We start from the raw sequence: 26365 nt of genomic DNA, 5'->3' as shown, positions 1-26365 counted from the left end.
GAAAATTTAGAAAGTCAAGTGAAAAGCGGAGAGGGTCTCAAAGAACCTTATTTAAATGCTATTCTTATTTTAAAAAGACCAGCCATTTTTATTTGTACAAAAACAAGCAGGGATGCAGCCCTGGGGCAAACACATACACAACCATCTCCTAATTGACAGGGAAGTAGTAATGGAAAGTTTTCACTGGTTAGTAGATTTCACTTTGTGGAATTTACTTTTGCAAAAGGTTAATCCCTTAAGTGTTCAGGGGAGGCAGACATCAAGCTCTGGTACATGTTGCAGCATATAATTCAGAGCTTTTATAGCTAAGTGTGGAAAGGTGATCAGGTTGTCCAACAGGTTAGCATTTCTGCTGGAAAACCCAAATGAACAACAACTAGTGTGTGAGATCCTCCCTTCAGAATCCAGTGGAGTGGAACAAAAGAGCCTGATCTTAGCGAAAACCCAGTAAAAGACCATCTACCTTTATACAAGAGGTTCTTAAATGTTTCCATATTGTGACTCCATGTTACAGAACAAACATTTTTTTTTGGCAGTGTCTTCACTTCCAACTAGCCATTAAGAAAAGTAAGTTGTGAACACATGCTTTATGCAATATTGGTAGGGTGCTTTGGTTAGATGAAGGGGGAAAACACAGTTTGAGACTGGTGTTATACTAATTCAGGAGTAGCAGTGGTGGATTCACTGCCATATACTCAGTCTCAGAGCCGTTAATAAGGTATTTTTGAACCATTCCATTAGCTAAGGTTGGAATTGTGAAAAAAAAAAAAATCTCACTGCTGGCAAAACCAGCAAGCAGAAAAGGACAATCACACTACAAAATATTATGCAAAAATGAAGGTGATTTTAAGTATGAAGTTGAGACCAGCCCTGACATCAAGCAATGTATCTAGCTGAATTTGACGCTGTGAGCATACAAGATAGCATGTGTCCAGGATGATACCTTTCAAAGAGATTAGTTTAGATTGAAGCCCCTGATCTGGATATCTCGAAGGATGGAGTAGTCTGGCACTATTAATTCAAAAACTGCTCTGCTACTGACACAGAGATGATCCTACATGGTTTGATGGAAAAGCGTGGGGTTGACATGCAGTGCAGATGTAACCCAGAGATAATGACAATGCTGAAGGGAAGGCAGGCAGGTGTCAGTTGCTAAAACTTCCTTGCCAAATGGTTTAGTGTGTCCCCAGTTTTTGTGCAAAGTGGGAGGCAGCTACGCCACTTGCTACCAAGCAGTTACCCAGGGCATATTCCATATTGGATTCTGTGACAAAGTTCCTGCTCTGCCTTGGTGGGTCTTGCACTTATTGGCGGATTTGCTCGCCTTGGAGCTTCACGGCAGCCCTCCGCTTGGCCGTTTTTTCTGAACCCACAGTCCAGGTCAACTCCTCCTGTGTCTGACCAGGAGTTGGGAGGATTTGGGGAGAATCCGGGCCCACCCTCTACTCCGGGTTCCAGCCCAGGGCCCTGTGGAATGCAGCTGTCTAGAGTGCCTCCTGGAACAGCTGTGCGACAGCTACAACTCCCTGGGCTACTTCCCCATGGCCTCCTCCCAACACCTTCTTTATCCTCACCATAGGACCTTCCTCCTGGTGTCTGATAATGCTTGTACACCTCAGTCCTCCAACAGTCCGCGTTCTCACTCTCAGCTCCTAGTGCCTCTTGCTCCCAACTCCTCACACGCACACCGCAAACTGAAGTGAGCTCCTTTTTAAAACCCAGGTGCCCTGATTAGCCTGCCTTAATTGAGTCTAGCAGCTTCTTGATTGGCTGCAGGTGTTCTAATCAGCCTGTCTTAATTGTCTCCAGAAGGTTCCTGACTGTTCTGGAACCTTCCCCATTACCTTACCCAGGGAAAAGGGACCTACTTAGCCTGGGGCTAATATATCTGCCTTCTATTACTCTGCTATAGCCATCTGGTCCGACCCTGTCACAATTCCTACACGGCAAAAACATTAAAATCTCTGCTAATCATCAGTCACTTGCAATTCATTGTCACAACCTAGCCCCAGGAACTCTGGTTACTTTTATCTTTAACTTTGCTTTTTCAATTGATGCTTCCTACAAGGTGAAGCAATCATGTGTCCAGCTTTGAGCACCACCACTGTGTGTAGAGGATATAAGTGCAAACATTCCTTTCAGGCGATTATCTAGTGATCTTCCCACAATGACCCAAAGAGCAAGCTGTTGAATTTTTCTCTTGGATAGAAAGGTTGACAACTGAAATATAGAACTGTGACAATGAGGTGTCACAAATAAAACTTCCAGTATTTCATAACTTGTCTTCTGAGAGACCATCACTGTGAATCCCAGATCTTTTCTTGCATTATATCACTAGCTTTTGTCTCCAAGCTATATTTCAAAATGCCCTCAAGTACCACCATACTTCAGTAAGTCATTTTCCACACTATATATTTCTCATAAATAGCACCTTGTCCTCTAATTCATCTACCGCAGCTCATCTTTTTAAACCTGAACATCCCTGCTCTGTTTCTCCTGCACTAAAATACCTTTCACAGCAAACTCCTCTTTAACCCCCCCACTCGCCCAGTTTTTATGATGTATTTGACACATAGCTAGGGAGTTTTGCAATTTTTCATCCATGTGTATCTCATCTCTGGCACTAGCATTTAAAATTAAAGCCTTTTTTTGGAGGCTCTCCTCAAGAAAAAGCTTGATTTTTGTCCTGACAAATTTCTTGCTCTTTGGAGGAATTTTTTAAATTTGAATACTGATTCTAAGAATGTTGCTAACAGGTCTTCCGAAAAACATCACAATATCTCTGTGCCACTTGATGCTGTGCCATTGGAAATTAATGGCAGCCCATCTGCCCATTCATCTCCGCTGATTCAGCTGGAGCAAGATCAGACCCACAGTAACAAATCTCAAATAGTAACTAATAAAACTTCTTCAAAGGAAAGCTGTTTCCTCTCCAGTTAGTTTTCTGTATCAATTATTTTAAACATTCTGAATAATAAAGAGGACTATTCTATCATTTCTTCAAATAACCTTTTTCCTCCCCCACTTTGGGTGGGTATGGCATAATTCCTCTGTGTTCTGCCTTACCAGCACTGTAAAACCAAATAATAATATTAGCATTTATCTCTCAAGGACTTTACAATTGTGGGTAAATGTCATTGTGCCCACTTTCAGAGATGGGAAACTTTGCTGCAGAAAGGTTATGTGATTTACTCAACACAATATGGTGAGTAAATGCCAGAGCAAGAAATAGAACCAAGTTCTCTTCCTGCCAGTTAAATGCCTTATAATCATCTACCAAACATAAACTGGACTGAGCAAAGCACTAATGAATATACTGAAAGGAACAATCTTGCACTGATCTAACTGACTTGATAGGTTTCTCCGGTCTCTAGTGTCTAATAAGCAATTCTATATCACCAACAATAACCAAATTTTTGTTGTAATTTAAAACAAAACAGTGGGAGCATAAAGCTATTGACTGGTGCAGGGAAAATAGATCGCCAGCAATGGAGAAAGCAGTAATACACATTTTTGGCACATATTAATGCTTTCAATCATTTGCTTGTGTGACAGATGACAAGACAAAAAAAACTCTTATTTGTTCATTTATATTGTATATTGTCGCCAAAGTGACGTTGGAAAGAAGTATGATAGTTAAGTCAATGATGCTATCAATTGAATGCTTATCATAAATACTGTAATTCTATCCACTGATTTGTAATGGCTGTTGTTAAAATGTAACACAGTTCTAACACAAATTTAACCCATTTCTGTTACAATTCTGATGCTACTGCCTATGGATACAGTAAGAGTTCGGGATAGGGCCTTAAGAAACAAACAAACAAAAAAGCCTTCTAATATGGAATGGTCAAAAACTCTCAGGTAAATCAGACAAATGAAAAATAAACCACCAAACTCTGTACTAGTTCCAAACGGAGGACTTCTTTAGTCTCTTAATTGTTTTTTGTGGAGGGGTGGGAACCATAGTGCTGTTGACCTATGACACCCACATACAAGATTGTTTGGCTGAAAGAACTCCAGCCAAGCACTGGCAGCAAAAGGGTGGTTGGTTTGGTTGGGTCTGAACTAACCTAAGCATTGTGAACCCTGGAATTCAGGGCTACCTTCCAGCAGAAGTGTCAGCACAATTATTCATGGTACACAGTGAAATATATATATGCCTTTTCATACTGGAGGTACAATGAAACTCTCTGATAGTGAAATAATTTCCCCCAGGTTCCACATTTAAGTTCACTACAACTAGAATTGCATTTAGCTCACTCCAATGCATTGAAACACTTTGGAACCTTCACATCATTATGTGCAGGCTCAGCCAAAATAGATTTCTATGTACCACCTTGCACTGAAGTGAAAATTAATTAATTATTATTATAATACTTAAATGTACTTGCTGGAGCTATAACTGCTAACATAAGATAACTAAACTGCACCACATGAGGGTGGCATTTTCATATGGGACAACTTGTGGCTCTCAGTAAAATATCTTCTAAAAGGGATATTGGAACAATTTGTACAGTGTGGGTGCTGAGAGCCATTTAACCAAACCAAGCCAGACATGTACCCAGAAGCCTCCTGCTGCAAGACAAGCAGGGCCGGCTCTAGGCACCAGCAAAACAAGCAGGTGCTTGGGGCGGCATATTTCTAGGGATGGCATTCCGGCACCAGCCATGCCGCCCCTAGAAATGTGCCCCCGCCACCCCAGCTCGCCTCTGCTCCACCTCCGCCTGCTCCCCTGAGCGCGCCGCCGCCGCTTCGCTTCTCCCCCCTCCCTCCCAGGCTTGCTGCGCGCGAAACAGGGAGGAGAAGCAAAGCGGCGGCATGCTCGGAGGAGGCGGCGGTGGTGGAGTGGAGGTGAGTTGGGGCAGGGAGCGGTTCCTCTACCCCCCCCAGTTACTTCCTGCGCTCCCCCCCACCATCGCTCACCTCCACTCCGCCTGCTCCCCTGAATATGCTGCCTCTCCCTCATCTGAGAGGGAGGGGGGAGAAGCAGAGCGGCGGCGTGTTCAGGGGAGCAGGCAGAGCGGAGGTGAGCTAGGGCGCGGGCTGCGGGGGGAATGCGGCACGCCTGGGGGAGGAGGTGGGGCCGGGGATTTGGGGAAGGGGCTGGGAAGGGGCAAAGCTGGGGGCAGAGGGGGCAGAAAAAAAAATGGGGGCGGCCAAAAATTTTTTTGCTCGGGGTGGCAAAAATCCTAGAGCCGGCCCTGAAGACAAGCCCAAGAAAGAAACCAACAGAACTCCACTGGAACAGCAGGGATGAGAAGGGCTGATAGTATCTGAAGACTGCCTTCAACCTACAAGAATTGTTTGAATGACAAGCTAGGCTGGTACTGAATGTCACAGGGGAAACTTGCCTGTCTTCAGGTTTTGTGATGCTTGGGCCATTGAAGAAAAAATAATGATTTAGTCTTTCAGTACATTAAATACTGCACAGTAAGTACGTACCTACCAGAAAACGTGCTTTTGCCTTACAAATTAGCTTTCTGTAATAAAGCACTTAGATTTTTTTCTTAAAGTATCTGTTCTGTGGATGTGCATGCACACCTTGAAATTCTGGTAAATTGTCTTCTCTTCAAAAAATAAAAACCAGCAGAGTACAGTAGAAACTTTTCAAGAGTCACACCTCAGTGTCCCATTCTCCAGATATATCAATTAATTGGGGACATTTTATATCGTATCTTGCCTGAAACATCCCCTTGATCTTGATTGTCGTTGCTAAGTGATTTCAGTTGTATGAAACAGATTAAAACTAGTGAGGAGATTAAACCTCTCTCTCTCTCCTACCTAGAGGCTTCTTTATAAGAAAACCATTCTAATCTGAACTCTGGAGGTGTGATTTGAGAAAAGCCAGCTCCATTCTGTCATTCCAATTGTTTTCTCTCCTTCTGAAGACTGAACTTATAGAAGTTCATCGTAAGGTGCAGAGATGAGAAGTAATGATGGGGTCAGTCTGCCACAGTGCAGACAGATAACAAATGTGAAATGAAAACCAACAAAAAACAAGAGTTATTAAGAACCCTATATAGAGACAGGAAGGCTCTGCCACCAATCAATCTTGCAGGTCCACATATCAGTAATTAGGTCATTTCTTCAAGCTTCCTGGGACCTACACAATTGTTGGTATTTAGGAGAAAACTACTCCCTAGCTCAAAACAGCAGACATTCATCTCTCTGAAATAAGCTACTCCTTGTAAGTTTAACATGTAATTAAGCTGCTGCCTTGGATGGAGTGCCAGAGTGTGATGTGGTCCTTTTTATTTTATTGAAAGCAATAAAGATGCAATATACTACTGTGCAAGATATCCATCAATCAGGAAGATGGGGAAGTCCCCTGAGCAATGCAATGGTGACAAAAAGGAAGAGGTAAAGGGTTTCTTAAGGTGCTTTGAAATCCTTTATACCCTTTGTCCAAAGAAGGTACAATACAGCAGCAGTAGCAAAAGGTTCCCCTCCCACTCCACTCGTGTCCCAACTTTGACCTAAAAGTGTCTTCTCCATTCCCATTCAGTCATTGCTCTCTCCAGTGAGACCACCATCAGGGTTAATACCCTTTGTGACGTGGACCTGTGTGCCAAAATCCTGGATTAATGGTGAAACACCAGTTGTATCAACCATCAGATGGTAACAACATGTGGTCACTACTGGCCTGGGCTGGATTTGAACTGCAAACCCAGAGGTGAATGGGGATAACAGTGTCCTATAATCGAGGCCCTGAACCAATGAGTCCCTGAAACGTTTTAAAATATTAGAATCATTGCATTTTTATATTTACAAAACATCAAAATATTCTCTCTCTCTCTCTCACACACACAGCCTTACAACAGCTAAAAAGCAATTTTAAGCATACCAGTTTAAATTGCATTCAGTCAACCACAACACCCTTACATTCCACTTTTAGTAACAATGATTATAGGACTTCAGGAAAACTATTGCTAACAACCAAGTCTCCAATTTGCTATTCAAACAACTACCTAGTTAATACATGCCTTGTTAACAATATCTGTAATGTAGGAGACTGAAAATTAATCCCTTAAATATTGACTGCTCATGCCTTGCAACATATCTAGTGCCATGTCATATCTATGGAGATACTCAATAGCTTTTTCCATATTTTTAAAGCTTGGGTTTATCTTTATAGAAATGAATTGATTTCTCAGCGTTTATCAAACCAAATGTCACATTGCTGCCAGAGATGGTGGGCCTGTCTCTTCTCATTTTACTAACATTATTTGTTTGCTCTTTAACGACAGCCCTAATGTCATCTCTTATTTCATTAGTGTTTATACAAACACAGCTCAAGCGATCACCTATATACCTTTATTATTGCAGCACTGAGTGCTGCCAGAGCAGAGATTGCTGAGTTCTATAATAGGCAGCATTATAGTGATGTGAAAAAACATCCACCAGGTGCTAGAGGAAAAATGATCAAAATCATGTCATCAGTCTCTTTATGCATATTTGTATTCGAGTCAATAGAGAGGGTTAAACCTCTTACTACTATCCAATCCATGTCTATAATGAACTCCTTGATTAACACACTAAAGCTGGAATTTGCGATTTTTAACTGAGGATTGTCCCTTCAAAATTCCATGTTATGCTGCTGTGCCAGAGTTAAAGGCTCCAGTAATTCACTGCTATAAGATCTCCAGCCTAGTTTGCTTCAGTGAGGAAAAAAATCAAGGTAATACACAGCTCTAAATTCAATTGAGTTTAGTAGCTCTGCTTAAAAGTTTTAAACATGAGCTGCACACTAAGGCTCAGACTATGTTGTCAGATGAGATGATGCACACTCTCCCAGCAGAACCATAATCCCAGCCTGGATTTAATCTATCTACTGTCCTCCTATTAACACTGGGATAAAAACATGTTATGCCAAAGTCTTCCTTTGACTTCGAGGGGGAAGAGAGACAACATGGGTGAGTTAAAAACAACGAGGAGTCCTTGTGGCACCTTAGAGACTCACAAATGTATTTGGGCATAAGCTTTTGTGGGCTAAAACCCAGTTCATCAGATGCATGGACTGGAAAATAAATTTGTTAGTCTCTAAGGTGCCACTTGGACTCCTTGTTGTTTTTGCTGATACAGACTAACACAGCTACCACTCTGAAACACTGGTGAAGTAATATATTTTATTGGACCAATTTCTGTTGATGAGAGAGAGAAGGTTTCATGCTTACACAGAGCTCTTCTTCTGGTCTGGGAAACGTACTCAGGGTGTCACAGCTAAATACAAGGTGGAACAGATTGGTTAGCATAAGTAGCTAACACAGATTTTAATGGACCATTCAAGGTGAAGAGTCATTTTCTGGGAAGTAGGTGAACTTCAGAGATCAAATATAATAAAATACAGATTAAGTCTCAATTTGGGGCTAGGTTCAGGCTGATTCTTATTTTATCTAAACCACTTCATTCAACCTTATTGTTGCATGACTGCACTTGCTGATGTGTGTCCTGATCCTACATCTGGTGAAGAAAATGGTACTGATTTACACAGTTAGGGAATTGGGCCAAGGTTCCATTTGCTATATTCAACTGTCTTTGTAGCTCATGATTGTTCAGTATTGTCCCCTCCTAAAAGAAAACTGCATTTTCAAAATATGTCCAGCATTTGTAATCTTATCTGTATGGAATAAATTCGAGTCCATCTTGAAGTATATGCAGTTTTTGCATAGAGTAGTCCTAGCAGCAGCAAAAATACACTATCATTAACTTTAAGTGAAAGGCTTTTCTTATGGAATAGGCCATCACTGAATTACAGACCACATGCAACTGGATTTCATTTCCACTGAAGATCATTAATATCGGAGCTGTGTGAATAACTGATTTCTCAGTTCACTGGCAGCTCCAGAAAAAATTGTTCAGTTCAGGCCAAACCAAAAGGGAAATTTTTTTGTTTTTTTGGCCAATCAAAAAAGTTGTAAAACCATCAAACAAATAATTTTGTTTTGTGCATCTTTAACAAAAGCAAAGAAAATGAAGGGCTAGATTCACAAAATGGAGGAGGCGGTGATGGCAGCAGTGGTCCCCCTTCCCAATTAGTACAGTGGTTAGAACACTCACTCGGGGCACGAGAGATCCAGGTTTGAATCCCTGGAGCAGAAAATACCAGTGAGAGCTGGTGTCTCTATATAGTTATGTGGGTACTCATATGGCCCCAGAGCATCTAACAATTGCTGCTAGGTATTTTTCTTCACAGTAGCCCGGTGAGGTGAGGAAGGGCTACCCTCATGTTTCAAATAGGGAACACAGGATTAAGTGTCTTGGCTAAGGTAACACAGGAAGTCTGTGGCTGAGCTGCCAAAAAATATGCTCTAATTCAATCACAAGTTACTGGTCTTGATACAAGTATTAGTGGGTAAAGTTCTATGCCATATTATGCAGGAAGTCAAACTAGATGATCACAATGGTCCCTTCTGGCTTTAAAAATTATGAATGCATGAACCCAGCTCTGCCCCTGTCCCCTTCCCCTGCCTAGATGTGGGTCCTAACCACTAAAACCATTAAGGAAATTGTATCTTTCTGTTAAGTCTTCCAAGCTCTGGTGTCACAGGAATTACCTACTGGAGTCTTCAGAACTGAAAGTTAAATGAACAAAATATAGAGAGTGGGGGGAAGGGAAGGTGGGAGCTGCCAAAGCAAGCTGCAATGATATCAACAGATTTTGTCACATTGTTACTCAGTATGTGTGTGCTGGTGCAGAGCTAGATGAGCCAAATCATCTGGGAGGAAGAATTTCATCAGAAAAATGTGAATGGTAATTGGGAATCGTTTAAGAACATCTTACTAAACACCCACAAACCCACAATCCTACAACTGAGGAAGAAGGCCATGCTGATTGAAAAACCATGCTGGTTTAGAGGGGAAATGAAGGCAGTGATAACAAATCAATCAATCAATCAACAAACAAACAGAAGAAAGGGGACATTGATAGTGATCAATATGAATCAGAAGTTATGAACTGCAGAAAATTGATTCGGGAAACAAAGGGGCACCAGGAGAAATCTACAGCCAGCAGAGTTAACGGTATTAAGAAAGAGTTTTTAAAATACATTAGGAACAAAAAGAATTCCAAAATGGTATTGGTTCATTACTAGATGAAAATGGTAGTTAATAATAATGCAGAAAAGTGTTCAATATTCCTGTTCTGTATTTGGGGGAAAAAACATGATTATAGTCTCATCATATGGTGATAGCACTCTTTCCATTCCACTAGTGTCTCTGGAGGATGTAAAACAGAAGCTACTAAAGTCAGACACTTGAAAATCAACTGGAGTCCAAGAGTTTTTTAAAGGAGCTGGCTGAGGAGCTCAATGAACTGTTAATGTTGATTTTCAATAAAGCTTGGAGCATGGAGAAGTTCCAGAAGAAAGCTAATGTTGTGCCAATTTTTAAAAAGGGTAAATGGAATGACCCAGATAATTATAGGCCTGTCAGCCTGACATCGATCCCAGGCAAGATAATGGAACAACTGATTCGAGACTCGATTAATAAACAATTAAAGGAGGGCAATGCAATTATCACAAATTAACATGGAAAACAGATCCCATCAAACTGAATTTTTTTTAATGAAATTACAAGTCTGGTTGATAAAGGTGAAAGTGTTGACCTATATACCTACCCATCTGTAAGGCGTTGACTTGGTACCTCATGACATTCTGATTAAAAAAAAACTAGAATGATGCAGAATTAACTTGGCACACATTCAATGGATTATACACTGGCTAACTGATAGGTCTCAAAATGTAATTGTAAATAGGGAATAGTCATCAGGTGGGTAAATTTTCAATGGGATCGCTCACGGGTCGGTACTTGACCCCATGCTATTTAATATTTTTTTTCAATGACCTGGAAGAAAACAAAATAATCACCGATAAAGTTGGCAGCTGACACGATAATTGCGGGAATGGTAAATAATGAAGAGGGGAGGTCACTGATTCAGAGTGATCTGGATCTCTTGTTAATCTGGGCGCAAGCAAACAATATTCATTTTAATATGGCTAAATGTAAATTTTTATATCTCAGAACAAAGAATGTACATCATATTTATAGGATGGAGAACTCTATCCTGGGAAGCAATGACTCTGAAAAAGACTTGGGGGTCCTGGTGGACGATCACCTGAACATGAGCTCCCAATGTGATGCTGTGGCCAAAGGAGAAAATGCAATCCTGGGATGCATAAACAGGAGAATCTCAGGTAGCCATACAGAGGTTATTTTATCTTTATATTTGGCACTGGTGCAACCACTGCTGGAATGCTGTGTCCAGTTCTGGTGCCAACAATTAAAAAAGGATGTTGATAAATTGGAGAGGGTTCAAAGAAGAGCCACAAGAATGATTAAAGGATTAGACAACCTGTCTTATAGTGATAGACTCAAGGAGCTCAATCTATTTGGCTTACCAAAAATCAGGTTAAGGGGTGACTTGATTACAGTCTAAGTATCTACATGGGGAACAAATATTTAACAGTGTGCTCATCAGTCTATCAGAGAAAGGTATAATGTGATCCAATGGCTGGAAGTCGAAGCTAAACAAATTCACACTGGAAATAGGCGTAAATTTTTGACAGTGAGAGTAATTAACCATTGGAACAATTTACCAAGGGTTGTGGTGGATTCTCCATCTGTGACAATTTTTAAATCAAGATTGAATGTTTTTTGTAAAAGATCCTCTCTAGGAATTATTTTGGGGAAATTTTATGGCCTGTGTTATGCTAGATGATCACAAAGGTCTCTTCCAGCCTTGGAATCCATTAATCTTGTGGCTTAACTACTTTCCAGTTTTCTATATAAGCAAACTGCCTGGCTAGCGACAACACTCAAGTCATAGTTTGGGTCAAATGATTCTTAGCGCTAGCCAGGGAATCGTTAACTATAAATGTGACCAAAATTCGACCCCCCATTTATTCAGGTTCATTTATACCTGAGGTTTGATCATCTCTTCAGCTGTGCAGTTAGGCAGAAGTATTAAAACAAGTGAAGTTAGAACTACAATGTGGCTGCCTAAGCAAAGTCGATCCCTACAAATGAACCCCCTGTGACAGCACTGGTGCACTGTACTACAGCTGTGCTCTGGAGTTAGTGAGCAACGGGTAGGGCTTGTGTAAATATTGCTCCGAGGAGGAAGGTCCATGGAGTGCTGCAGGCACATTAGCTGGATGCTGCGTAAGCCTTCTAGAAGCACGTGTAAGTTTCCATCCTTTCCGCAGCAACCCTTTGGAGCATGCACAGTGATCTTGCCACAGATGTTAGAGTCACAGTTCAGGGCAAATGCACCTGTATTCCCCCTCTATGGTCCAGCAAGGGCACCCACTCGCGGCTCCAGGCTCCTCAGCCTTCCCCTCTGGGGCCGAGACATTCGTCTCTCCCTCCTGAGTGACGTATTTCCAGGTTGCACATTTCCATGGCTATGCTGTCATAACCCCAGCAAAAGAAAGGCTTCTTAAGCAGGCCTGTTTTGCCTTCTCTTCGGAGACAGTACACAGTGTAACTGCCACAGTTATAAGTTACCGCACAAGTCTTTATAAGCAATCACATTTATTCTTAAGGTAAAAGCATTACAGAGAAAACATCTTAAAAACTGTAACAGAATCTATATGCATGCTCATAAGTTTACCAGAGATCACCCCCTCACTCCAACAAGCACTCTGGTTGGTGAGTAGTTCTTCAAACCCCACATATCGGTTTTTCCTGTGGTCACAAGTTCATCAAAGCCTCATCTCAGAACCAACACCCATCCTTAAAGGGCCTCAGTGGGCCAAAAACCTTCCAACTCCTTCCCTAAGAACTGGGGTCCACTTGGACCAGAGGCCCTGTCCATTTGCTGGATCAGAAAGAAGGCCATAAGTTAGGTATAACTCAGGCTATATAAAAAAAATCCTCTCTTTGTCTCTTGGTCCCTGGAGAATCCAGCTTGAACCAGGATCTGTTAGCCTCTCTCCTGGAGGGGTTACAACCACCCCCCTCCTCCACCCACTGTTCTTGGTTCCTGAAAGGCTGTGGTCTCCTCAATAGTACATGAACATTGTGTTTTTAATACAATGAACTCCTAAAATACTTAATTCAATAAGGTTTGTCCAGGATATTGTCATATATACCACAGTCAGTTCACCCCATGCTGCTCTTCAAAAGCCACCAGAGCAGGAGCATAGCTAGGTAACCATTAATGGCTTGGACATCACATCTTTCCTCAGGGCAATTGCACACTGGAAAACCTGAGAGATACATGATGGAGGACTTGCCTGCTTATCTTATTGTGGTTTGATAAAGAACATTGCCATGTCCCTCACAGTCCTTGGTTACTCATGTATTCCATAATCCATTAACATTAGTAATTTACTAATTACTGTTACTAAATCTGAATTATGACTATAGAATGGTGTGCACCAGTATCATGGAATATTGACTCTGGTACTTACATGGTGGGGTTCCTCTAACTGTGATGGAATGGATGGCAAAGGGGATATGGAAATGAAACTCTTCACTGCTGTCTCTTCTACCTTGCCTGGTGACTGAGATGATATACAGGAGATCAGTGCTGCCTAAACTTAATTGCACTGGGGCGCTGAACAGTTGAACTGTACTCCAAAGATTGCATTGACTGCTTAAGCTAGAGTTTTCCAAGGAGAATCCCACAGCATCTCACTTACACCACCCCTCTTCAAAAGCTCCCTCTGCATGTTCTTATATTGTTTCTGTTCCTATCCTGCTCACACCAATGGCCTCCTGCATTCTAACACTACACACAGCATACCTCTGTTTCAGCATAATTTGGGGGGCAGGAAACATTGAGCCCCTGGGTGCTTCTTTGTGCTATACATGATGACTGGACCATTAGTGTGATATTCCAATCATGTACCACAACTTTCTGAGTTGAAAAATGTGCAAATATACAGCACTGGGTTTATTTGTTTCCCCAAAAATGCCAGTACCATGATCTGAACAGCAAGAATCAGTGTCAGTAACAGCCAAGAGTGGAATGTGTTTTGTTACAGAACTCTGAACTGTCCAAGTTCAGCGAGCTGTAATATGTCATAAACCTGAAGGAGGAGGAAGAGAGGGGGAGGAGGGAGAGAAAAATCAATCTGTGACCCAATTTCAGGACAGTGGATTTCACTCTTAACTCTCCTTGAATGGGTTTTTTTTGTAAATGTTCTTTTGGTGATTCAGTTCACACTCAATACATCACAGCTCTTATGCTTCTGAAAGGCTAAATAAAATATATATTGCATTAGAAAAGTCACTCCTATTAATGACACACTCCCGGGCGTAGACCTTTAAATGTCGGTTTCAGATTTTGACTCTGAGGCTCCTCAATTATTTTAGTCCTTTTCGTCCAACATATCCAGGCTCTCCCCACTGTATACAGCATTAGTTTTCACCTCTGAAAACTGAAGTGTTCTGCATCCACCAAGCAACCATTCTGACATTTACACAAGAGCAGGGCTCACAGTGGCAAGGGATGTAGGAAGTAGAATAAATGAAAGCAAAAATGAACTGCATCTTTCCATCACTAACACGATAGCATCAGCAACTGCCCTAAAGAAGTATCAACATTCAAAATCCACTACTCAGTATGTTTTGCACTTTTAGAGAGAACATTTTTGTTTACAATCCATCTGCTACTGGAAAGTTAAGATTTTCTGATTAAAGTTCCAGCTTGCTAGCAATGCAAATATTCCATGGGGGACAAAATGAATACTTTAGAAGTTAGAGCAGAATGTAAACAGGGAAGCTGGAAGTACTGTCAGATGTTGTTAGCTTCTTTCATTTTCAGTTTCTGGATGTGATATTACACAGTAAAGATAAATGAGCATTACAGGTATTATGTCTAAAACACAAGGTTTTTGTTTTAATGAACCTTATTTGTCATTCATGGCTGCCTCGGCTTTCCTGACTGATCTGTGTGAAGTGTTAACTGTGTCACACTGACATACATCTTTCCTGTCCACAAAACTAGGCTTTTCCAATTTTGCTTCCAGCTGGGATCAACTTTTACCCTGTTTCTAGATGAGCTAGCAAGTGTGATTGTGTATGTGTACTGGAAGATAACTCATGAAGCTGAGACTACTTGGACTGATCCCTAGACCCATATAAACCCATTTGGGTAAAGAAAAATCACCCCCCATTCTGACATTCACCAAAAACTCAAGCCAAACAAAAATACAGCTCTTTTGCAGTTAAGCAAATATTAAGAAAATTAAGTGTTCTCCCTCTGAATTTCACAAATCTGGACACTTTCTTGAAGCATTGTATTGGATATCTTAAGAGAAAGCCTATTCTATTGAGGCTTCCAACCCAATTCTGAACACCTAAGTGTCTCGAAGAGAGTTTGGAGAAGCATCCAAAAAGTTAACTGCTGTTCAGACTGCATAGCCATATTAGAACAAAAGCTCAGTGATACAAACAAAGAGAATTAAGTAATGTACACCTTGAAAAGTGATATATTCTAAAAAGAAACCCCACAAAATTGGCTATATGAAGATAATGTCATTGTACCATACTTTGGTTTGGTGCCTTTGACAATAAAAAAATACCCCTGTGTAGAATCTTATGCTTCATGTTCCAGGAACTTGAAAGTAAAGCCCTAGTCACCTACTTTAACCCCCACCTAAGCCAGCACATACAGGAGTTCTTGGGAGCCTTAAAATTAACTTTATATTTTCAAAAGTACTCAGCTCTGAAATTGGGGGGCAAGTTTTCAAATGACAGTTAAGGCGCCTAGATAATGCTCAGGTTTTCAAAAGTGCTCGAGACACAGGAACTGCCATTGTGAGCCTCATGGCCAGACTTCCAGAAGAGCTCAGCACTCCAATGCACTGGTCACTTATTGGGATGAGTAAACAGGAGCTGAAAATCTGGTCACTTATTGGGATGTGTAAGGAAAGGGAAACTTAGTTTGAGTTGACAGCAAGACATATTAGGATGTGGAACAGTCACCCAAAGAAAGATGAGGAAGCCCCATTGTTTGGGACTTTTAAATTAGGAAGGATGAATAACTAGAAACATACTACAGGGAGGAATCCAGTGGTTAGGGTACTAGCCCTGAACTCAGGTTAAATTCCTAGGCTAGTACCCTAAAGGCTTGTGAGTAATATTGGGCAAGTCACTTATTCTCTGTGGAGATCATGGTGGCACTGCCCTACCTCACAGAGGTACTGTGAGGTTAAATCCATTCCAGATACTAAGAATCTCAGATATTTCAGTAACGAGAGCTATACAAGTATCTTAGGAACATAAATAGCCTTGCATTTGGAGGATTTTGGACTGGTAAATCCATGTCTACCTCACAAGCAAACAAAAGACAGGCCAATCAGGCCCCAGGCTCAGAAGGGGCCAGAAAACATTCTCTGCTTCGTTTTTTTATTGCTCCTTCACATCCTAGTAGAAGGTTTTTCCCCCCAGTTCCCTCCTCCTCTTTTTTTGCCCCCAAAGTGGCTTAGGGCTATGTTTATGATTATTTGGATTGCAACTGTACCCAGAGGATCTAAACAAGATTTGGTCCCCATTGTGTAGGGTGCCATTCAAACACATAGGAAGGCATGGTTCCTGCCGCAAAAAGCTTGTACATTTTAATTCAGCCTTAATATTTTCCTGTACCGAGGAGCTATTTTTCTCTTCAGGGCATACATAACCATGGAATCAACCAGTGATCACCAAGTGAAAAGGACAGCAGAGTCTCCTTGGCACAGTGATACCACAATATGCTAGAATTTTTAGAATATAAAGATGAGCCAAATTCCCAATCAGAGAAAAGAGGAGTGGGAGAGGGGAAAGAAGGAGGCTGGTATGGTCATGCTGCAGCATCTCCAAATTAAAAAATGACAACAGAATGCCTTGCTCTTCTCTCCAAAATAGCCTGTCATTGCAAAACAGTAGTCCCTCTACTTTCTGATCAGAGACAATAGCAGAGACATAAATAGCTTCATTAGGAATGAACAAGTATGTTCTTGGAAGTTAATATACCTTGCTCCTTTTATACATGGATTATCACTAAGAACACAAGATATTCAAGGTAACAGGTGGATGAATCATTTGATCGTGGCCTTTCTAATTAACCTTTACATTGCCTTACTACTCTTCAGCAATGTCTTGAGTATTCTGTGTGCATATAATTCTCTTTACACACACGCGGTTTACCATAGCAGACAAGATCTTTCGACCAGTAAGTCCAGTACTCGGTCTCTGGCAGTGATCTATACCTTATGGTTCAAAGAAAGTGAAAAACCCTCCATTAATGCCTCTAGGACAACATTTTCAAGTTTGGGTGAAGCACCACATGAAGCATCAAAAGGCCAGATTGTGACACCCATAAGGTTTCACACCTTGTTAAGTCATTGCACGCTGCTCTGCAAGCAGTCCCATTGAGTGAATACGAATGACTATCGAGCACGAAATAAATTGATTGCTATAAGGGAGCTGCAGGTGCTCAGCGTCTCTGAAAAATCACACTGCTCTTTCTTTCTTTCTTTCTTTCTTTCTTCCTTTCTTCTTTTTGTTTTGGTCTGGTGCACAAATATGAATTTATGTGCTTAACTTTAGCCACCCAAATATTAAACTTACTACAGTAACCAGATGTGCAATACTAAACATCAGACTGAAGGTAGAAGAATTCCTTTCTGACCCGGTCAGTCATCAACTTGCAGCCTGATGCATGAGTTTTGAGTTCACGCATCCTACTCTACATAAAAGGTAATAAAATTAGCCAAACCTGTTAACAATCCAGACACAGTGCTTGACTCATTATCCTGCGGTGTTTAATTCTACAGGTTGATTTCATGCTGCATGGAGCAGCATACCCTTTTATTTGTTCTATATTTATTCAACATTAGTTTGACTAAGCAACTCCTTAGTCCTATGGGATGGACTATGGGATGGCATTAAGTGACAGAAAGAGGCTGATCAATTTTCAATATACCTTTAATAATTTAAGAGTTTTAAACTCTTCTACTATTTTCCTCGTCTTTTCAGGAGAAATCACTGTTTTTTTAAAATTATTCAACATATGTAAATCCCATCATACCTCTAGCCTATGGGGTAGCAGGTTAGTCAGTTCAGGTCATATAATAATTTATTTATAATTTACATTGTTAAAATAAAGACATTCAGTCACTGGGATGAAAGTTCACCAATCAGAATGTTAAGCAATTTTACATTCTGCAGGAGCTGTCTGTGGACATAAATCATCTGAATCAATCTGTGAATGAGATATTCCTGTTAATTTTAGTATCTGACCAGTTTTTTAAACCAGTCACATAATAGCCATTCAAAAATCAAGCATATATGACCAGTCAAATGGCCAACCTATAACCCCTATTCCTGTCATCTTTGCTACTCTCCCATGAACCTTGCCAAAGACATGTTACCTACACTATAAATAAGCATAAGAATATATAAACTTACTAGGAATGAGGTGAGAAATTGATTATTAAAACTATCACTTCTACTCATGACCATCAAATAAAGCATAGTCAACTAGATTTGAAAAACCTGACCTCAGGAGCTCAGATATTACAATGATGAATATAGTGTAAGAACCTACACACAAGAGAATAGACTGAGGAGAATATAATTACATACCTATGTAGTTTCTCTACATTATTGCAGTAATTTTTATGTCCTGCTTGATAGATAACATCTTACATTACTCCATATAATTGAAGTTCACAATTTTTTCTTCTCCATTTCTGTTTTCTACAGAGTAACAAAGTGGCATTTTTATATTTTTAAAATATGGGGGGAAATGTGCTGAAAAGTTATTTTATATGCAGTAAAGCAGATGCAATCCTGCAAGCTCTCTCTCCCCTCCGCAAGGAATTCACAATACATTACACAATACTAAGAAAAACTGCTAAGAGTGTAGAACTCTAAAGCCCTTTTTAGGCTACCAACCTGTAAAAGTTATGTCACCTAAAACCTGTCGCTGTTCAAGGGCACAGTGACTTATTGCAGAGCCTAGGTTGTTAATTATCTTATTTCATCTTAAAGACGCTACTTTAAAAATTGTCACAACTAAATACAGCATCAAGTCTTGCCCCTGGACAAGAATGCAGAAACAATTTTTAAAAAAATCTACATATATTGACTATCACAGAGACAAGCTAATAAATAGATATTGACAGAACCAAATATTAAATGGAATAATGACCACCGCAACAACTGGAAATGTGTTTGTTAAGCAAATATCAAATAAATCTAAAGCTTTGAGCTCTCACCTTGCACAAACACACACTTCCTGAAGAGTCAGTAACAATGTAGGCACCTCCAGTGTGCTAGCCAGAGCAGCTGCTGCTGTTGTGAACTGCTTACAGCACAGCCAGCCCTGTCGCTTTTCACACTGTTTGTTCTCTGTAGTTTCTCCCATGACTCCATCACCCAGGAATGGCAACTACCTCTCTCCTTAGCATTGGTGGTGCACTGGCTGCTATTGAACTCAGGTAACAAAATGAGAGTCAAACAAGGTCAGCGCAATGCGAGCTGAGACAAAGTACGGGAGACAAAGAGACCCTAAACAAGGGTTACTGAGCTGTGTAAATCACAGCTGAGACAATGGGAGGTCAGAAGAGCAGTGAATATGAGAATCACAACATGGAACAGAGCCAATCAGCTTACCCAAGAACCCTTTTTTAGGCAATAAACAAACACACAAAAAGAACCATCCTGGTGTTTGCCAGTACCAACGCCCCAAACACTCTGTTCTTATAATATCCTCCTCAGCCTGACTGTAGGTCAAAGGGGGGTTATTTTCTTTCGCAAGTTAATATTATTAGCAGAAAAGGAATAGATCACAGCATGGCTTACAGACAGCAAAAAATTCCCCAAATAAATATATTACACTAACTTTATCAAGATTTCTCTACTACTATTCCCCCCCTTCCCCCTCCCACACTACTGCCCTTTGGTATTTTGCCTCAGTTTCTGTGAGGATCCCACAGAAGGATACCGAGAGGAGATTAAATGATTTAATAGCTGATGGTCAGAGCAGGAATTTATGGAATGACATCTCTAAGGACCTGATCAGATAGTACAGAACGTGCTAAAATTTTCATGCTCTGTCTCAAACTGACTGACTAATTTCTTGTGCTAACTGTGGATTATAGCAAGATAATTTTTATTAAAATACCTGATCTTGGTTAGCTCTCCTTCCCAAACTGGAAAACTTTAGTATTACTTAAAGCTGTTTTCTCTGGTCTTCTTGCCTTTGTTGGTGGACCCCTCTTAATCACAACATAGCAGCTCCCTGGGCTTCACAACAAGTAGTTTGTTGTAAGGGAACTAAAAATAGTGATGAATGTTTAGTGAAGCACTTGCCTTAGTGACCCTAATGCCAGTTACCATGTGTCCAGGGATTCTCGGAGTTCACTGTCAGTAAGCAACATAGACTAATATTAAAAGTAGTTCAGACCATCATGGAGAAAAATAATGCTTTAACAAGCTCATAAAAGTTTTGAAAGAGAGACCAGTGAGTAAATCCTGACCTTGAAAACTAAAAAGGACAAGGTGAATTTTGAGAATTTGCCCTGGGAAAAAGTTGCTTAAACTGTTATGATCAGGTAAAGCACTCAATAAAAAAATTGTGCTGTAGCACTCAATCGATCTTTTCCCTCTGTGTGTATTCAGAACAGAGTCACAAATATTTTTTTTATATTAGTCTGAACACCTGTTTCCCCTGTAGAGGCCACACTTCTATGGGAGTGTGAGCTGGATTCTGTTCTGCTAATGTATCAACAGGTTTGTTAATAGCTGGTTCAAATCTGCAGAGCCAGGCACAAGAGTTGTGAAAGAGAAGCACTAAAGCCACCTGTACGACTGCTCAGCATGGTAGTTTGTAGAGCTGAATGGTAAGTGCAGAAAAATGTCGGCAGGAATTTTTTTGCCCAAGATGTTTCATTGAAATTGACTTTCTTTGAGAATTTTTGACCTCTATAAACTGGCTGAAAAACAGGAAAAATGTCAATGAAAATACCGAAATTAAAAAATTTTCCTCACAATTTTGAAAGTACTAGCTTGAGTACTTTGTAACTTGTGAATCAGTAAAGTGAACTGCTGCAGGTGAAGGGAGCAGGCACTGTAGGCCACAGGAGCCCAACAAGAACAGTGATCATTGTGTCTTGGAAAGAACCTCTGAAGACAATGGGTTTGCACAGGGAGAATTCAGAGCTTAATTTTGCCAGCAGACTATTTAGTATTTGTGGGGGTGTACAATCAGAAAAAATCCAGCTCGACTCTCAAGAGTAAATTTAGAGATGATGTTTAAGTTACCATATATTAGATTCCTTCACACATTCTCACTAGATTTCCCTGGACTTAATTTGGTGTAATATACAAGTCCAGGAGTGGGAAGATGTAAGTTAATGTGGGAAGTGGTTTGAGGGTATTTTTTAAATTTATTATCTTCTTATATCCTTCTTCTAGATGCTTTTTTGCAACACTGAGAAAGCTACACCAACTTAGCTTGTCTAAAAGTCAGCTAAGCTCAGTGAGCCAAACTGAGAAGTAGAAGGCTAGTCATTGGTAAGTGGATGTGAGTTTATAAAAATATGTATCAATGAGTCCAAGTTGTTATAACATATTCATTGGAAGGAAGAGGAAGACGGTCATTTACATTACTCCAAATTAGGCTGCCTTTACACGCACTTAGACACACCTTTGAATCTGGAACACATGTCATTGTGGGGCGGATTTGCAGCGTTGGTTAGGGAAAGCATCTCTTCACTTAAATTGAGCAAACATGATTTGGAGTTCTTGAGAAAAAACAAATGTGGAACCCTTTGATGCCATTTTCAGAAGGTCACTTTTCAGACTAGATCCTGTGAGGTCCATCAGGTCTTGAAAACAGGCCTGCATAACTGTCAGCCAGCAGAAACCTTCATGCTGCCTCCCAGTGGCAGGTGTCACCAGCTTGCACTCCACTTCCCATGACCTGTTGTGAACACAGACTATGGGAAGTTCTGCCTCAAGGGGTCTAACAGGTAGCAGCCTCATGGATCCTGACTGGCTCCCTGCACTCTGTCCACCAAAGTTCCAGAAGTATCCAGGCAACAGTATGAATCTCCTGTAGCTTCCATGACCATTCCCGCTTCCTGGTCTTGAACTCCTGGCTTTAAACCGTGGCTTGATTCTGACCTGGCCTCCTGGCCCAGACTTTGGTACCAACCCCAGCCTGGAACTTGACTACAAAGTCTTCTGCTACTCTGAGCCTCAGGTTTGATCCTACTCTGACTCTTAGTCCCAACTGCCCTCATCAGGATCCTGACAGATCTGCAGTTTAAAGAATTAAGTGAGATGAAACATTTTGTTTTAAAAAGGTTAAGACTGAGGAAGAGACTGATAAGCTAAGGTAGTGCCGGGAATCTAGGAAGAGAATGGAAAGAGTTTTTAAATCACTACCTTGCTTTGTTTATTTTCACACGATCACAGCAGTTTAGTAATGGAAAAGACCTAGGAAATCATGTAATCCATTCTGCTGCTAATGGAAAGTAGTTCCCTTCAATTTACTATCTAACATGTTCTTTGTCCAGTCTATTTTCAGTTGTATGTATTTGTTTTGCAAAAGTAATATTTCATCATCTTCCTCCTTGGCAATGAACCCTACAAACCTCTCCTACTCCTTCCCACTACTCAAAAACACACTGAAAAGCAGTGCCTCCAAATCTACATCCAAGGATGTGTCTAGAAGATAGTCTTCTCATTTGCTATTCATCTCTCTTGCTATTATTTAGTGGAAGAAGGCATTAAGAGAATGCCAAGTTCTTTCCCCTAATTTATTAGGGGAGCGGTTGAGCCTATACTCAGCATCACGCAGCCATCTGTTACTGCTGTCTTATGGGAGAAAACCACTAGTTGATGATAATAAGGAAGTACTTTAAAAGACAATTCCAGAGCCACCTGCACCCAGAAAAACAAACATGAATTTTCCCCTTCCCTCACCTGCTGCCTCTATTCTTCGGGCCCAATCCTGCTTTATTGAACTCAACAGGAATTTTGCCATTAATTTCTATAGGAGCTGAATCTGGCCCTAAGTCACACCCTTTTAAATATAGATTGAGTGAATATTCCAGGTTTTTTATTTTAAAAGACTCCCATCTTCCACTACCCTGCCAAAGAAGTAATAAGAAAGCTACAAGCCCTCGGCATCAGATGAGCCAGCTCCTTGCAGCTGCTTCTACAGGAATAAGTAATATAAATAGCACGATGAATATTCAGCAGACAGCCACTGCCTGAGGAGTCAGATGATGGATCGAGCTTCATGGTAAAAGAGTGGAAATGCAACACAACGTTGGCCAAGATTTTTAAAAAATCACATTGAAATCATAACAATATCGTGGCTGCCTGCAGACAGTTGAACAGCATTAAAACAGAATTAGGGAACCTTCAGTGAAAACAGCGATGCTCAACCTATTTCTCTCCCCCTCTAAGAAAATCTGTTCTGAAGCTCTATCTGAACCTCTCAGAACATTATCATCACATTTAATTAAGGAGGAGTATAGTTATCTGTTCAGCCGCCAATATTGAAGTAAGTAGCACATGGTCAAGCCAACACCCAGTCCCTGGACCCAATCCTGTTCCCACTGAAGCAAATGGCAATTTTGCGACTAACCGCAGCAATGCAAAGTCTCATCCAGAGATTACAGCTTAATTTCTTCCTATCAGTGATGCCAACTGGGGTGGATGTGGGGGAAGTGAATGCACTTGCTCCAAGTTCCACAGGCTACCAAGTTCCATAGGCATGTTGGAGCTACCAGTCTGACACTGTTTTATATCATGTGAACTCAATACAAAGCAAGACAGATCCTACCTTTACTTCCCTCTTTTATAAATGGATAGTGTGTTTATATCCAAAATACGTAAGGGTAGGTTGTGGCTGTTTGAAACTTGGCCTCTGGGTGCTGTGTGCTCTGGTGTAGGATTCATCATTAGAAGTCACTGGTAGGGTAGTCACCAAAGCCCAAATCCTCTCCCCAGTGCACAGCCTCAGTAACGCACCTCAGTGCTGGGGAAAACTAAATGAGTAAGGAGAGAAAAGCCCTCCTGCTGAGTGGCGTTGGAGATGGACTGGTCATGTGCTTCGGATGGAAACTGATTGCATCACCAGAGTAGCAATAAGATGGACACCTGAAGGCAAGCGAAAATGAGGCTGCCCGAAAAAGAACATGGCAAAAAGCTGTGGAAGCCGAGCTGAAAAACCCGGGGCATAGCTGGGGAACCGTTGAAAGATTTGCCAGAAAGATAAGAGTGGAGGAGCTTCATCACTTCCCTAAACGCCAGAGGCGTAATAGGAACATGATGATGACGAATGACATAGGTACCTTAGTATTTCCTATGTTTCTTGAGTATTTTCTCCAGGAAAAATAAAGAAATGAAGGGGATATTGCAAATACTGAAGTAGACTGATTTATCAGTCAAAACTGGCAAAAACTTGAGTAATCCCACTGTATAGAAGTACAAAAAATGATGTAAAAAAAAAATCTATACTCTGAATGCTGAGTCAGATGACCCTAAAGAAACCGATGAGTGGCACCAGCACCTGTAAACTATTCAACATCTATTTAGACATCATGAGCTTGATTCTGCACTGGCTCACATCCTGTGTGAAGTGTAATATGCTCACATCAGCTCTTTGGGACAAGGGCTGTTTTTTGTTATGTTTGCACAGCTCTTTGTGCAATGAAGTTCCGGTCCAGGATTAGGGCTTCTCAGTGCTACCACAATACAAGTTAATAATAATAATGATCTCATCAGTATGTATGAGTGGACAGGTCAGCTTTGGTTATGTTTTATCAAAATACGCACATAGCTATACAAGTGCAACGTATTGAAGAATCAGACCTCATGATTACTACTATTCAGTAAAAATACCTCCTTTTTTTAAGTTTATCGTTTTATAGCTCTTCCATTCTCCCTTATACATTTGCTATTTTTACATACATGACATATTCAGAGGGATCATCTGGAAACAGTGTTTGTTTCATCTGTCCCAGTGTTGACCAAAATACTGTTGGTACATTCCTGAAGTCCTTGGCTGTACATCATAACCATGGCTGCTTCAGAAGGGAACAGCTGTGTGAGAGGACAAGGAAAAGGGGAAGGAGGTAACAGGGAGAGAGTATGTGCTGCAAATTTTGCTGTCAGTCAGGCTTGTGGATCTCTAGGCTGCTGGTACAGCGACACCTCCTTGGCCCACAGTAACCAGATGTTTGAAACCTTAATGATAAAAAGACCTTTGTCAATAGGACAGACCAGCCAGGAAACGAATCACACAATTTGGTTATGTAAAAGTGAGGCGTCAGGCCTTCAGAGAATTTTTTGGGCCCAGTAATCCTCTCATTTATACTAGTATAAATCAGGAGTAATTCCATTAAAAGTTGATAGAGTTACACAGCTATAAAACTGGTGTAAGAAAGAGGAAAATCAGATCATTTGTGTTCAAAGGCTGGATGGAGTTTTGCAGGCTTAGGAAGCCACATGCATCAAGATTTTGGTCACTATTCACTATGTGCCACCAAAAACTGGAGGACTGTTTGGAAAGTCAGGATCAAATGTTTATACCAAATAGTAGCTGTTTTTTAATCACTTGGGCTTATATGTGGCCATCAGCTGAAAAACACCTTTCAGGAAGCATTCTGCAGAAGATGTGTGGGGTCAGAGGACCTGGGGATTCTGCTATATCCTGGTAGGTGATTGACACTCCTGATTGCCTTGTTTTTAGTATTACTTCAAGGAGAATGACTTTGCTTTTTGTGTGTCTCATGCAAGACTCAATATGGGGGCTCTCAATTTACTGAGTTTTAACATTCCGGCTGCATCTGTGTATTAAAGATTCATTACAAACCCATTTTCATATGTTCATCATTTCCTGACGATTCACTTTTGGGTCTGAAACTTCCATTCAGAGGTGAATTTTTTAGGCAAATCTGAGCAAAATCCTTACGTTTTATTCATATTCATTATTCATTTATTATTCATATTATTGAGTTTGGGGCATTAGGTAAAAACAAAACAGTGTTTTTCTATTATCCACAATTTTTTAGTCATGCTTGTTCCAAAGCAACTGACATTTGCAATGGTCAAGTTTGCAGTGTAAATGATTTTTTAATGGGGAGTACTTTGTCTAGCGATAGTGAAATAAAAAAGAAAAAAAATGTTATGACTGGTGAAAAGTAAACTTCTGAGCATGTCCAGGAGCTTCGGCTAAGGACCCTCTTGCAGAAACTAATGAAGCTCACCCTCTGTAGGACCTAAGATGGCAGATATGAAATACTTTGCCCACCTGTCAGGCCTAGGGCCTGCGGCTGGCAATATTTGCCTGATGGACATTAAGATGAGACTGAAGATAACTGAGTGCATTGTTTAAAAAAAAATATTGTAT

At 40.7% G+C, this 26365-nt stretch overlaps 1 protein-coding gene across 11 annotated transcripts in view; it reads right to left on the bottom strand.

Annotated features, from left to right (window-relative positions):
* ARHGAP24 (Rho GTPase activating protein 24) overlaps positions 1 to 26365 on the bottom strand; it is a 370658-nt gene that overhangs the window by 104459 nt on the left and 239834 nt on the right. Inside the window, exon 1 of one of the 11 annotated variants that reach the window (XM_037896805.2) lies at positions 20120 to 20239. The exons of 9 other annotated variants lie outside the window; for them this stretch is intronic. The gene's annotated coding sequence lies outside the window, so the exon portion shown is untranslated. Of the gene's footprint in view, positions 1 to 19211; positions 19376 to 20119; positions 20240 to 26365 lie in introns of those variants that run through there. One more of the 11 variants, XM_037896804.2, reaches the window with a different exon arrangement.

Source organism: Chelonia mydas, chromosome 4 (genome assembly GCF_015237465.2).
Source record: "Chelonia mydas isolate rCheMyd1 chromosome 4, rCheMyd1.pri.v2, whole genome shotgun sequence".
In the NCBI taxonomy this organism is placed as follows: domain Eukaryota; kingdom Metazoa; phylum Chordata; order Testudines; family Cheloniidae; genus Chelonia; species Chelonia mydas.
Note: the sequence above shows the minus strand (reverse complement) of the source record. Positions and strands in the feature narration are given on the sequence as shown.